The sequence below is a fragment of the Rhinolophus sinicus genome, chromosome 18, assembly GCF_057876585.1.
Source record: "Rhinolophus sinicus isolate RSI-liver-muscle chromosome 18, RSI-T2T, whole genome shotgun sequence".
Classification (NCBI taxonomy): Eukaryota; Metazoa; Chordata; class Mammalia; order Chiroptera; family Rhinolophidae; genus Rhinolophus; species Rhinolophus sinicus.
In genome coordinates, this window is record NC_142518.1 from 50130184 (window position 1) to 50145212 (window position 15029).

Consider the following 15029-nt stretch of genomic DNA (forward strand, 5'->3'; position numbering starts at 1 on the left):
AGAGGAAAGTGATCTCTCTTTTATCATGATTCCTAGTTAAGAATGTGGAAACCCTTCCCACAAGGCTTTCCTCACAAATTATTGGATACAACTAGATATGCCTTTCTTTTAATCAGTTAGTAACAAAAAGAATTGAGCAATGGATTAAAGCAACAGTGATTTATATTTAGAGGTCTAGAGAAAGTTGGTATCTTTTAAGTTATATGGGGGAATGTATTGGCAATAAAACAAAATTGGGTTTGTTTTTTTCTCCCCCCTTATTCCACCTCCCCCCCACTCCAGTTCAAGCCGTTGTTTCTCAGTCTAGTTGTGTAAGACACAGCTCCCTGACCGACGCTCATGTTATGAGCCTTGCGTTCCCCTTGGCTGAGGCAGTCGGTCGTCGCCGGTCGTTGGTTGGCCATTCACAGCAGCTCATGGCAGCTCACAGCAGCTCTCGCTAGCTGCCAGCCGCTCACACTGGCCACCAGCCACTCATGGTAGCATATGGTAGCCCACAGTGGCAGCACACAGCAGCTCAATGCAGCCCACAGCAGCCTGCAGCAGCTCATGCTGGCTGCCAGCCACTCACGCTGGCCACCAGCTGCTCATGGCAGCACACGATAGCCTACAGTGGCAGCACACAGCAGCCCACGGCAGCCCGGAGCAGCTCATGCTGGCTGCCAGCCATTCACACTGGCTGCCAGCCATTCCCACTAGCTGCCAGCCACTCATGGTAGCACACCATAGCCTGCAGCAGCACTCAGCAGCCACTGGCAGTACTCAGCAGCCCGTGGCAGCTCACACCAACCTCCAGCTGCTCACGGCAGCCCAACTCCAGGGAGAGCTGTTGTTCACAATCTTAGCTGTAGAGGGCGCAGCACACTGGCCTATTGGGATTGAACCAGCGACCTCGGTGTTAGGAACACGGCGCTCCAACCACCTGAGCCACTGCGCCGGCCCAAAATTGGGGTTTTGATAGTAAAGAAAAATGGGGAAACTGATGTTGGTTTATCACCAGTTATATACTATGGACTATAAGCTCCAGAAGAGCCTTTTTTAATGTTAAACTATTAACATCTAGTGCAATGTCTGTAATAAAGTAAGTCCTCAATAATTACTTTTTAAATTGATTACTAACTCTGGCTGGCAAGCAACTAAATCTCAAGAATGGAGAAAGACTTCAGAGAACAAGTGATATTTGATCTGGTTCTTGCAAAAGAAAAATTAGTATGGAAAACCGAGGGGAAGAATACTATTTTAGAGAAAGGGATAGACATTAAAAATAACACAAAGTCATACTTGGCAAGGAAGATTTGATCATTTATTAATTTATGAAAAAAGTAACAGAAACCCCCATTGACAGCAGCTTAAACCATAAGGATATTATTGTTTTCTTAACAATAATTTACAATGATTTAACAATGATTTACGAAAGAAATGTTTGTATAATCGATTCAGTGGTTTAATAGTGCCTTCAAGACCCAGGCTCATACAGTCTTTCTGCTGAGTTATCTTTGGTATTGTCATTATGTCCCCTCGTGTTTGCAAGGTGGCCACTGCACTTTCAAGCATCATGCCATTACATAACAACACGCTAAGCAGGAAGTAGGGATTTTATCACAAAATAAAATCTCAGACACCTCCTAGAAGTATTTTTCTTATTTATCATTGGCCCAATCTAGGCCAGGTGGCCACTCCTAGCTGCAACAAAGTTGTGCAAAGTATGTACATGGAATTCCTAGTTTCTATAGTGATGACAGGCAAGAAAGACAGAGAAAGGGAAAAATTTGAGGTAGGCAACCAATAGGGCCTATCACAACATATTGCAGTGGGTGAAGGTATCAAGCATATGAAGGGAATGGGGAAAAAACACACACAACGTTTTCAGTTTGATATAGGCCCATTCATTTACTTTTGCTTTTCCTTCTCTCGTCTTTGAGTTCAAATTCATAAAATCCATTCTGAACCCAAGGTCCATAAGTTTAGTATCTATGCTTTCTTTATTGGAATTTGTTGTTTCAGGTCTTATGTTTAGGCCTTTGATCCATTTTCATTTAATTTTGGTGTATTACAGATAGCAGTCTAGTTTCTGTTATCTAGAATACATAAAAGATAATTGTCTCTGTACACATCTTTACTTCCCACACAAATTTCCATTTCATATAATGAGAAGTTCACATTTGCAAATTTCCTACTAAGTAGCATTTGATAACTTGTTCTAATATAAATCTGTACATAACAACACTTGTTTTCAGGTTTTGGGATAAAAATAAACATTTTTCAGACTTGTCAGTATTTTAGTAGACATTTTATCTTTTCTTAATTTATATACGTAAGAATAAACTATTTTCAAGTTATTTTGAGGGAAAATCATCGTGAACATATACATAGTTTTTAGGAGACAAAAGCCTGAATGTGAAAAAAATGTACAGAATTACAGTTGCTCTTTGTAGAGGAATGTTTAGATTCTTCTATTTTCCTTTCAGCCCATATAGCTCTTTCACACATACAAACACATGTATATACATCTGTGTGCACACATGCACGCTCAAAACTAGCATTAAAGTAGGCTGATATCAAACATATATATGTTTATTAAACAACCAGATAGATTCAGTCAAGAAAAACTGACTGATTCTCTCAGTTCAACATGTAAATCATTGTGTGTGGACAGAGCTATAATTTTAGAGTAAGTTTCAGAAGCACCTATGCACTGTAAAATATAATTATATTTTTACTGTCTTTCCCTTTAACTTCCTGTTGTTCACAGTCTCTTTATGATGTCATCACTCAACATTACCTGTTTGAACTTACAGTGCTCAAGTCCTGGCAACATATAGGCAGGGAAAATGTCTCTTCTAAGACTGTAAGTACTCTTTTTAATACTTTTTAGTGTTTTTAATGACTAATATGCTCAATTTAGCTACATACTTATATTTTTAAATGTAAATAATGTTTCTCTCATAGTAACTTTATTTGTAGATTAAAATTTCTATTTTAAACATGAAATTCCCATTGATATCTTGGATATTTTGCTTTGAGATTTGGCTAGTTCAGGTTCTTTCACAAAATAGCTGCATAACCTTGACCATTTTATCTCCCTGACTCTGTGTGTGTGTGTGTGTGTGTGTGTGTGTGTGTGTGTGTGTATGCTTATAACAGAAAAGAATAGAAGAAGTTAATGTATGTGAAGGCATTTTAAAATGTAAAGCAGGATACAACATAGTAAGACTCTGTTATATTACTTTGGTACACTTAATTTGATGTGGAAGGAAAATTAAACCATTTCACGTTCTGATAAAAAGAAGACTTTGTATTATTTCCAATAAAGGAAAGTGCAGGGAGTTGATTTTGTAAAGAAGTCACTAAGTGGGTTATACAATATTATTCATAGGGAAATAAACAACAGGGTTTCTGCAGATTTTAGTAGCTGCATCTCTCAGTTTTGGTCTTTATTTTAAAAGCCAATCTACTCTAAAAAATATTGCTACAAGTAATACAAAAAATTAAGATAATATTGGCCATATGAGATTGTCAACATTCAACTATTTGAGACAAATAAAAATGGAAATTTCTTACAGTACAATCTAATATAAAATGATTAGATTGGAAAAATCAATAAGATACAATTAAGGTGGTATAAAATAATTAGAGGATATTAACAGGTCATTTATAGAAAAATATATGTAGATGACCAGTTAACACATGATAAGGCATCAACCTCAATAATGAAATGAAAATTAGAAAATCTTGGATTCAAAAATTCAAATTCTAAAAAATTACAGGGCTTCTTTCTGTTTAAATGATACATTCTGTAATGTCTGGATCTTTTCAGTAAGTATGTATTACTTTTAGAACCAGAAGATTCAACACAGTTTGAAAGAAATAAAAAAAATAATTTTATTTAGAAATTGAAATTGAGATTCCTAATGGTTTTATAAAGATGTTTTTAGTTTGATGCTGCCCACAGCTGATATTCCTCCTTACATCACAAAAGCATCAGGATTATGTCATCATTGGGCATTATCTCTTTGAAACACACTGTCATCAACAAAACCCTCTACATCCTCCTCTGCCTCCTATCTGAATGATACTTCCACTTTCTTGCTCTATCTAAAACCTGGCTTTCTCTCAAATATGCTGTTTTACTGAGGCCCTATCCAGTGGGGGATACTTTCCTTCCCACATCCCCGCCTCCACTCAACTCAGAGGTGAATGCTTGGTTCCTCAATGGCATTTCTAAGTCATTCTTCTTTCCTATTCCCTAAAAATAGCCACCTTTGAATATCATATCATCAGATTGTATCACCTGCTACCATTCCTTGTTAAATTCATCTATCAACAACCAGGTCACTATCCTTCATTTTGCCATGATTTTCTGTCTGAACCACTGTCATTCCCTCTAACTGTACTCTTGTTTTAAATCCTGGTGATTTTATTCTGTGCATAATCATTCTCATATCCTACCATCCTCAATTCTCTGACATTATTTTCCCCAATTATCTTGTCTTCCATCTTATTTCAGTGACTCACTCCCATACTTATCCCTCCAAAATCTCAATTTCAAGCATTTCACTTTCCAACTGCTGCCTCAGGTACCCTATTCCAACAATTCTTCCACACTTCTAAAACCAACCATTGATTTTACCACCTTTGAACTATTGCTTATTGATCCCATCCCAATGGTATTTACTTATGTTCTTACCCATTTTAGATCTATACCTATCTAGATTCTTACAGGCTCATGATGAATCAGCACATATACATTTCTTCATACATACTCAATTCCCTTTCCCCACTCTCCTTTTGACATTTCTGCTTTCAGAACCCTAATTTTAGATAAATTCAATTCTCCCATTACTCCACAGTGCTACCTTTGCAAGCTGTATGTGGTTGAGGGAAAACAAAACCATGATAATTGGCTTCAATTTAAATTTATGATGACACACTTCAAGTGAGCTATTAATGTTTCCTGAAAATGGTAATAAACTTCTTTTGTCTGTTCAAGCCTTTCTGACTCTTGAGGATGAATATTTCTCACCTTTTCCTGTCTTCTTAAATCTACATGTTCGTTCCGCCCACTCTCAGCTAATAGAGACAAATAGGGGAAAACTTAACCATTTTCAATTCTGAATATACTAATCTACATGCATCTTTAAAATCTCATTCTCTGCCTTTTCTACATTAAAGCAGATGCCTTCTGTTCCTCATACTTAAGTATAACTTAGAGTGTATTAATTTCTTAGGGCTCATAAAAAAAATTTACTGCAAAGCACGTGACTTAAAATATCAGAAGTTTAGTGATGATGAAAAAAAACTGGTCTTCTTGTTTCGCTAAAAGCAATAATATAATGGTCATGATAATAAAAATAGTAACTGCAGCTAGTAGTAAGTGTCAGCACTGTGCTAAGCACTTAGCAGATGTTATTTGTTTTAATTCTCAACACAATCCTCTGTGGCAGGTTTACTTTTAGCCCCATTTTAGAGGTGAGGAAACTGAGGCTCAAGAATTAGTAAGTGACACAAAAAAAAACAACTACAGACCAATATCTCTGATGAATACAGATGCAAAAATCCTTAAAAAATTCTAGCAAATCGAGTACAACAAATTCATTAAAAAGATTATTCATCACAACCAAGTGGCGTTCATCCCCAGGGCACAAGGATGGTTCAACATACGCAAATCCATCAATGTGATACATCACAAAAACAAAATAAAGGACAAAAATTATATATTATACCAATTGATGCAGAAAAAAGCATTTGACAAGATATAACATATATTTATGATTAAAACACCTAATAAAATAGGTATACCTTATACCTTAACATACCTTAACATAATAAACGCCATATATGACAAGCCTTCAGCTAATCTCATAATTAATGGTGAAAAATTGAAGTCCTATGCTCTATATTCAGGAACACGACAGGGCTGTCCCCTATCACCTCTGCTTTTCAACATAGTGTTGGAAGTCCTTGCCAGAGCAATCAGGCAAGAGAAAGAAATAAAAGGCATCCAAATTGGGAATGAAGAAGTTAAATTATCACTCTTTGCAGATGACATGATGCTATATATAGAAAACCCTAAAGACTTCACCAAAAAGCTATTAGAAACAATCAACCAATACACTAAAGTTGCTGGCTACAAAATCAACATACAAAAGTCCATTGCATTCCTATACACTATCAATGAAATCTCAGAAAAAAATACGAAAACCAATTCCTTTTGCAATTGCAGCAAAAAGAATAAAATACCTAGGAATAAACATAGCCAAGGATGTGAAGGACCTATATACTGAAAACTGTAAGACATTTTTGAAAGAAATTGAAGACACAAAGAAATGGAAAGACATTCCGTGCTTACGCATTGTAAGAATCAACATAGTTAAAATGGCCATATTACCCAAAGCAATATAGAGATTTAATGCAATCCCCATCAAAATCCAAATGGCATTTTTTAAAGAAATAGAGCTAAAAATCATCAGATTTGTTTGGAACTACCAAAGACCCCAAATAGCCAAAGCAATCTTAAGAAAAAAGGACAATACTGGAGGTATCACAATCCCTGACTTTAGCTTGTACTACAGGGCTACAATAATCAAAACAGCATGATATTGGGAGAAAACAGACACATAAACCAATGGAATAGAATTGAGAACCCAGAAATCAAACCTCATAAATATGGACAGATAATTTTTGACAAAGAAGCTAAAAATATACAATGGAGAAAGACAGCCTCTTCAATAAATGGTGCTGGGGAACTGGAAAGCCATGTGCAAAAGAACGAAACTGGACTGCTATCTGTCACCATGTAACAAAAATAATTCAAAATGGATCAAAGACTTAAGCATAAGACCTGACACAATAAACTGCATAGAAGAAAACATAGGTACTAAGCTTATGGACCTTCGGTTCAAACAGCATTTTATGAATTTGACTCCAAAGGCAATGGAAGGAAAAGGTAAAATATACGAACAGGACTATATGAAACTTAAGAGCTTCTGCACAGCAAAAGAAACCATCGACAAAATAAAGAGGCAACCAACTGAATGGGAGAAGATTTTTGCAAACAGTGCCTCCGATAAGGGGCTAATATCCAAAATATACAAGGAACTCGTGCAACTCAACAACAAAAATACAAACAACCCAATTGAAACATGGGCAGAGGACTTGAAGAGCCATTTCTCCAAAGAGGACATACCAATGGCAAACAGACATATGAAAAAATGCTCAACAACACTAATCATCAGAGAAATGCAAATAAAAACCACAATGAGATAGCACCTCACCCCAGTCAGAATGGCTATCATCAACAAGACAAATAGTAACAAGTGTTGGAGAGGCTGTAGAGAAAAAAGGAACCCTCATACACTGTTGGTGGGAATGCAGATTGGTGCAGCCACTATGGAAGGCAGTGTGGAGGTTCCTCAAAAAATCACGAATAGAATTACCATATGACCCACAAATCCCTCTCCTGGGTATCTAACCAAAAATCTGAAAACATTTATCTATAAAGACACGTGTGCTCCAATGTTCATTGCAGCTTTGTTTACGGTGACCAAGACATGGAAACAACCAAAATGTCCTTCGATAGAAGAATGGATAAAGAAGGTGTGGTATATATACACAATGGAATACTGTTCGGCGGTAAGAAAAGATGATATAGGAACATTTGTGACAGCATGGATGAATCTTGAGAGTATAATGCTAAGTGAAATAAGTCAGACAGAAAAAGGAGAGAACCATATGATTTCACTGATATGTGGTATATAAACCAAAAAGAACAAGACAAACAAATGAGAAAAAAAGCTCATAGAGACAGAGAATAGTATAGTGGTTACCCAAGGGTAGGGCTGGAGGGGGGTGACAGATGAGTGTAAAGGTGGTCAAATATATGGTGATGGAAGGAGAACTGACTCTGGGTGGTGAACACACAATGGGATTATAGATGATGTAATACAGAATTGTACACCTGAAATCTATGTAACTTTACTAATAATTGTCATTCCAATAAACTTTAATTTAAAAAAATGAAAGAGCAGATTGGTGCAGCCACTATGGAAAACAGTATGTAGGTATCTCAAAAATCTGAAAATGGAAGTACCTTATGATCCAGCAATACCATTCCTTGGTATCTATCTGGAGAAATCCAAAACTCCAATTCAAAAATCTTTATGCACTCCTATGTTTATTGCAGCACTATACACAATAGCCAAGACATCGGTAGATGACTGGATTAAGAAACTGTGGTACATTTATACAATGGAGTATTACGCAGCCATAAAGAAGAAAGAAATCTTACCATTTGCATCAACATGGATGGCCCTAGAGAACATTATGTTAAGTGAAATGAGTCAGACAGAGAAAGACAAATACCGTATGATCTCACTTATATGTGGAATCTAAAGAAAAGAATAAGTGAATGAACTAATCAGAAACAGTTTTGGAGAGATAGAGGAAAAACTGAGGGTTGCTAGAGGAGTGGGGGGGTGGGGATAAGGGGGAAGGTGAGAGGTTTAGAAAACTCGGTAACAATAAGATGGCCACGGGATTTTGAAAATTAATTTGGGGAATGTAATCAATAATGTAAAGATTTTGTAGGGTATCCAATGGACACGTGTCCCATTTGGGAGACCACCTCAGGGATGATGTAGATGCCTGATTTCTGCACGGTACACCTGAAGCTAAGCAATAATGAATGTCAGCTATAATTTTATATAAATATATATATATATATATATATATATATATATATATATATATATATATACATATGTGTGTGTGTGTGTGTGTGTGTGTATTTGTATGTATATGGTTACAGGAAGCGGAGTACAGCATTAGGAATAGAGACAGTGGAAATGTAATGGCTCTGTGCGATGTCAGAGGGATAGTGGATGGGGGGAGGGGGGTTCACACAGTGTGGGGGATATAAATGATAAACGTCTAAGTTTTGCTTTCTCTTGTGCACCTGAAACTAACAAAATTATATTTTAAAACAATGAAAGCAAAAGAAAGAAGGAAACAAACAAACATAGATCAAATTATAAATAATGAAAAGGCAATAACTATATACCTATCAATAATCACTTTAAATGCAAATGGATTAAATGCTGCAATCAAAAGACATAGTGTAGCTGAATGGATAAGAAAACAAGACCCATGCATATGCTGTCTATAAGAGACCCAACTCAGATCGAAAGACACACATACACTGAAAATAAAGGGATGAAGAAAAGTATTTCACACAAATGGGAATGAGAAAAAAAGCTAGGAGAGCAATACTTATATTGGACAAAATAGACAATAATGAAGAGTATAATAAGTGACAAAGAAGACATTACATAATAATAAAGGGACCAATCCAGCAAGAGGACATCACCCTAGAAAACATTTATGCAACTAAAATAGGAGCACCTAAATATATAAAGCAAATATTGACTGACATAAGGTTAGAAATGAATAGTAACACAATCATAGTAGAGGAATTTAACACCCCACTAACATGAATGGACAGATCTCCAGACAGAAATTCAAGTAGGAAACAGCAGCCTTAAATGACACACTAGACCAGATGGATTTAATTAATATTTCTAGAGCATTTCACCATAAGGCAGCAGAATATACATTCTTTTCAAGTGCATGTAGAACATTTTCCAAGACAGACCATATGTTAGGCCACAAAACAAGTCTCAATAAATTTAAGAATATTGAAATCATATCAAGTGTCTTCTCTGACCACAATAGTATTAAACTGGAAACCAATTCAAAAAAAAAAAAAAAAAAAAAAAGGAAAAACACAAACACATGGAGGCTAAATAACAAGCTACTAAATAATGACTTGATCAACAAAGAGACCACAGAAAAAATTAAAAGCTACCTTGAGACAAATGAAAATGAAAACACAATGACCCAAACTATGTGGGACACATCAAAAGCAGTCCTAAGAGGAAAATGTATAGCACTGCAGGCCTTCCTAAAGAAACAGGAAAAATCTCAAATAAAAAGTCTAACTTTACCCCTAAGCAAACTGGAAAAAGAACAGCAAACAATGCCCAAAGTGAGTACAAGGAAGGGAATAATAAACATCAGAGCAAAAGTAAATGAAATAGAGCATAAAAAAAAATACAAAAGATCAATGAAACAAGAGCTTGTTCTTTGAGCAGATAAACAAAATTGAAAAATCTTTCACCAGACTCAGCAAGAAAAAAAAAAAGAGAGGACCCAAATAAACAAAATCAAAAATGAAAGAGTAGTGACAACGGACAACACAGAAATACAAAATAAAATAAAATTTACATACTAAAAACAACAATACACAAAAAATTGGACAATCTGGAAGAAATGGATGAATTCTTAGAAGCATACAAACTTCCAAGACAGAATCAAGTTGAAACAGAAAATCTGAACAGACTTATTACTACCAATGAAATTGAATCAGTTATCAGAAACCTCCCAAAAACAAAATTCCTGGACCAAATGGCTTCAAAGGTGAATTTCACCAAACATTCAAATTGGAATTAACACCTATTCTCTTCAAACTATTCAAAGCATCCAAGAGGTGGGAAGGCTCCCAAGCTCATTTTATGAGGCTACAATTACCCTGATTCCAAAACCAGACGAAGATATTACAAAAAAAAAAAAAAAAAAAAAAAGAGAGAGAGCAAGAGAGAGAGAACTATAGACGGATATCCCTAATGAAGACAGATGCAAAAATCATCAAGAAAATATTAGCAAACTGAATACAGCAATACATTAAAAAGCTCACATACCATGATCAAGTGGGATTTATTCCTGGGATGCAAGTTTGTTCATATCCACAAGTAAGTTAATATGATACACTACATAAACAAAATGAAAGACAAAAAATCATATGATCATATCAAAATATGCAGGAAAAGCATTTGACAAAATACAGCATAATAAAAACCCTCAGCAAAGTGGGAATAGAGGGAAAATACCTCAATGTAATAAAGGCCACATACAACAAACCCTCAGCTAACCTCATACTCAATGGGGAAAAGCTAAGTGTTCCCGTTAACATCAGGAGCAAGGGCCGGCCCGGTGGGTCAGGCAGTTGGAGCTCCGTGCTCCTAACGCCGAAGGTTGCTGGCTCGATTCCCACATGGGCCAGTGCCAAATGGCTCAGTTGGTTGGAGCACGGGCTCTCGACCACAACGTTGCTAGTTTGACTCCTCGACTCCCGCAAGGGATGGTGGGCTCTGCCCCCCGCAACTAAGATTGAGCACAGCACCTTGAGCTGAACTGCCGCAGAGCTCCCAGATGGCTCAATTGGTTGGAGCACATCCTCTCAACCACAAGTTTGCCAGTTCAACTCTCACAAGGGATGGTGGGCTGTGCCCCCTGCAACTAACAATGGCAACTAACAATGGCAACTGGATCTGAAGCTGAACTGCGCCCTCCACAACTAAGATTGAAAGGACAACAGCTTGACTTGCAAAAAGTCCTGGAAATACACACTCTTCCCCAATAAAGTCCTGTTCCCTTTCCTCAGTAAAAATCTTAAAAAAAAAAAAAAAAAAAAAAAAGATCAGGAGCAAGACAAGTATCCCCACTTTCACCACTTTTATTCAACATAGTACTGAAAGTCCTAGCCAAAGCAATCAGATAAGAAAAAGAAATTAAAGGCATCCAAATGGGAAAGGAAAAAGTAAAATTGTCATTATTTACAGATGACATGACACTATATATAGAGAACCCCAAAGATTCCACCAAAAAACCATTGGAACTGATAAATGAATTTAGTAATGTAGCGGGATTCAAAATTAATATTCATAAATCAGTTGCATTTTTATACATCAATAATAAACTATCAGAAAGAGAAATTCAGAAAAGAATCTCGTTTTAAACTACATTAAAAAAAATTAGGAATCAAATTAACCAAGGCTGTGATATATAAAACTGTAAACAACAAAAGAACAAGACAAAAAAATGAAGAAACAAAAACACATAGACACTGACAATAGCTTAGTGGTTATCAGAGGGTAAGAGTGGAGGAGGGTGGTAGATGAAGGTAAAGGTGATCTAATATATGGTGATGGAAAGAGAACTGACTCTCGGTGGTGAACACAAAATGTGATGCATAGATGATGTATTACAGAATTGTACACCTGAAATCTATATAACTTTACTAACAATTGTTACTCTAATAAATTTTAATTTAAAGAAACAAATAAATAAATAAAACGAAAAAAAATATAACCAAGGATGTAAAAGACCTATACTCAGAAAATTATGAGACATTAAACAGAGAAATTAAGAAGATACAAATAAGTGGAAACATATACCATGCTCATGGATAGGAAGAATTACTATAGTTAAAATGTCCATACTACCCAAAGCAATATATAGATTCAATGCAATCCCTATCAAAATACCAATGGCATTTTTCATAGAACTAGGATAAAGAGTCCTAAAATTTATATGGAACCATAAAAACTCTGAATATCTATGGTAATCCTGAGAAAGAAGAACAAAGCTGGAGGTATCACATTGCCTGTATCAAATTATCCTACAAGGCTATAGTAATCAAAACAGCATGGTATTGGCAAAAAAACCAGACACATAGATCAATGGAACCGAATACAGAGCCCAGAAATAAATCTATGCCTATATGGTCATTTAATCTATGCCAAAGGAAGCAAGAATTTACATTGAGGTAATGACAGTCTATTTAATAAATGGTGTTGGGGAAACTGGACAGATACATGCAAAAAATGAAACTGAATCACCTTCTTATGCCATATACAAGAACAAACTCAAAATGGGTTAAAAACTTAAATGTAAGATCCGAAACTGTAAACTCCTAGAAGAAAATATAGGGAGTAAATTCTCAGACATTACCCTTAGTAAATTTTACTGATCTATCTCCTTGGGCAAGGGAAATGAAAAAATATATAAACAAATAGGACTGCATCAAACTCAAAAGATTTTTTTTCACAGCAAAAGAAACCATCAATGAAACAAAAAGACATATTGCTGAATGAGAGAAGATATTTGTCAATGATACATCTGATAAGGGGTTAATATCCAAAAATTATAAAAACAAAACAACAAAATATTCGTACAACTTAACACACACAAAAAAACCCAATAAAATTTAAAAATGGGCAGAAAACCTGAATAGACATTTCTCCAAAGAGAACATACACATGGCCAATAGACATATGAAATGATGCTCACCATCATTAATCATCAGAGAAATGCAAATAAAATCCACAATGAGATACCACCTCACCCCAGTCAAAATGGCTATCATCAATAAATCAATAAACAAGAAGTGCTGGTGAGGATGTGGAGAAAAGGGAACCCTTATGTACTGTTGGTGGGATTGCAAGTTGGTGCAGCCACTATGAAAAATAGTGTGCAGGTTCCTCAAAAAATTAAAAATAGAACCACTTTGACCCAGCAATTCCACTCCTGGGTACTTACCCAAAGAAATCCAAAACACTAATTTGAAAAAAATATATGCACTCCTATTTTTACTGCAGCATTATTCCCATTAGCCAAGATATGGAAGCAACTGAAATGTCCATCAATAAACGATTGGATAAAGAAATTGTGGTACTTTTATACAATGAAGTATTACTCTGTTATAAAGAAGAATGAAATCTTACAATTTGCAATAACATGGATAAACCTAGAGGACATTATGAAATAAGTCAGACTGAGAAAGACAAATACCATGTGATGTCACTTATATGTGGAATCTAAAGATTAGATTAACAGAATAAACAAAACTGAAATAGACTCATAGACACAGAACAATTTGGTGGTTGTTAGATGGGAGCGGGTTGTGGGGATGGGTGAGAAAGGGGAAAGGATTAGGAAGTACAAATTGGTAGTTACAAAATAGTAACAGGGATGTGAAATACAGTATGGGAAATATTATTGTAAAGACTACGTAGGATGTCAAATGGGTACTGGATTTATGGGGGAAATCACTTCATGGATTATGTAAATGCCTAATCACTGCACTGTATACCTGAAACTAATATAAAATAATATTGAGGGGTGGCTGGTTGCTCAATTGGTTAAAGCATGGTGCTAATAGCACCAATCTCTGCATGGGCCACCATGAGCTGTGCCTTCCTTAAAAAATATATAATAATAATAATATTAAATGTCAACTATTACACACACACACACACACACACACACACACATACAGGGCGCCAAAAAAATTATACACATTTTAAGAAAGGAAAAATCTGTATTAAAATGGTAATACTCAATACATGCTGATAACAAAAGATGAATACAAGTCACATTTTACTTCTCCAATTACAAGAGGTGGTCAAAGTGGTTACCATCAGCGTCCAGACACTTCTGATTACAGCAAACTACTGCTTGAACAGCATTTACTAAAGTGTCCACTTCTATACAATTTTTTTGCACCCCTGGTATATATTACACATCTTATTGATAGAGTGATACAATTTCCTTTGGGTATATACCCAGAAGTGTGATTGCTATATGATATAATAGTTCTATTTTCAATTTCTAAAGAACTTACATTCCATTGTCCACAGTGGCTGCACCAATTTGTATTTGCACCAAGCGTGCACAAATGTTAAGGAGGGCGCAGCTCACACTGGCCCATGTGGGGATCGAACCAGCAACCTTGGTGTTATCAACACCGCCCTCTAACCAACTGAGCTGACCGGTTGCCCTGATCTCTTCTCCTTTTGTTAAGAGCCATTCTAACTGGTGTGAAGTGATATCTCATTCTGGTTTTAATGTGGATTACCCTGATAATTAGGGATAATGGGCATCTCTTCAAGTACCTGTTGGCCAGTTAAACATCTTTGGAAAATGTGTTTAGATTTTTGCACATTTTTTAAATCAGATTTTTATTTATTTATTTATTTATTTTTTGCTATTGAGTTGTATTGATTCCCTACATATTTAGGATATTAACTCCTCATAAAATAGATTATTTACAGATATTTTTTCCCATTCCACAGGCTATCTTTTCATTTTATTGATCCTTTGCTGCACAGAATCTGTTAAGTTTGATGTAGACC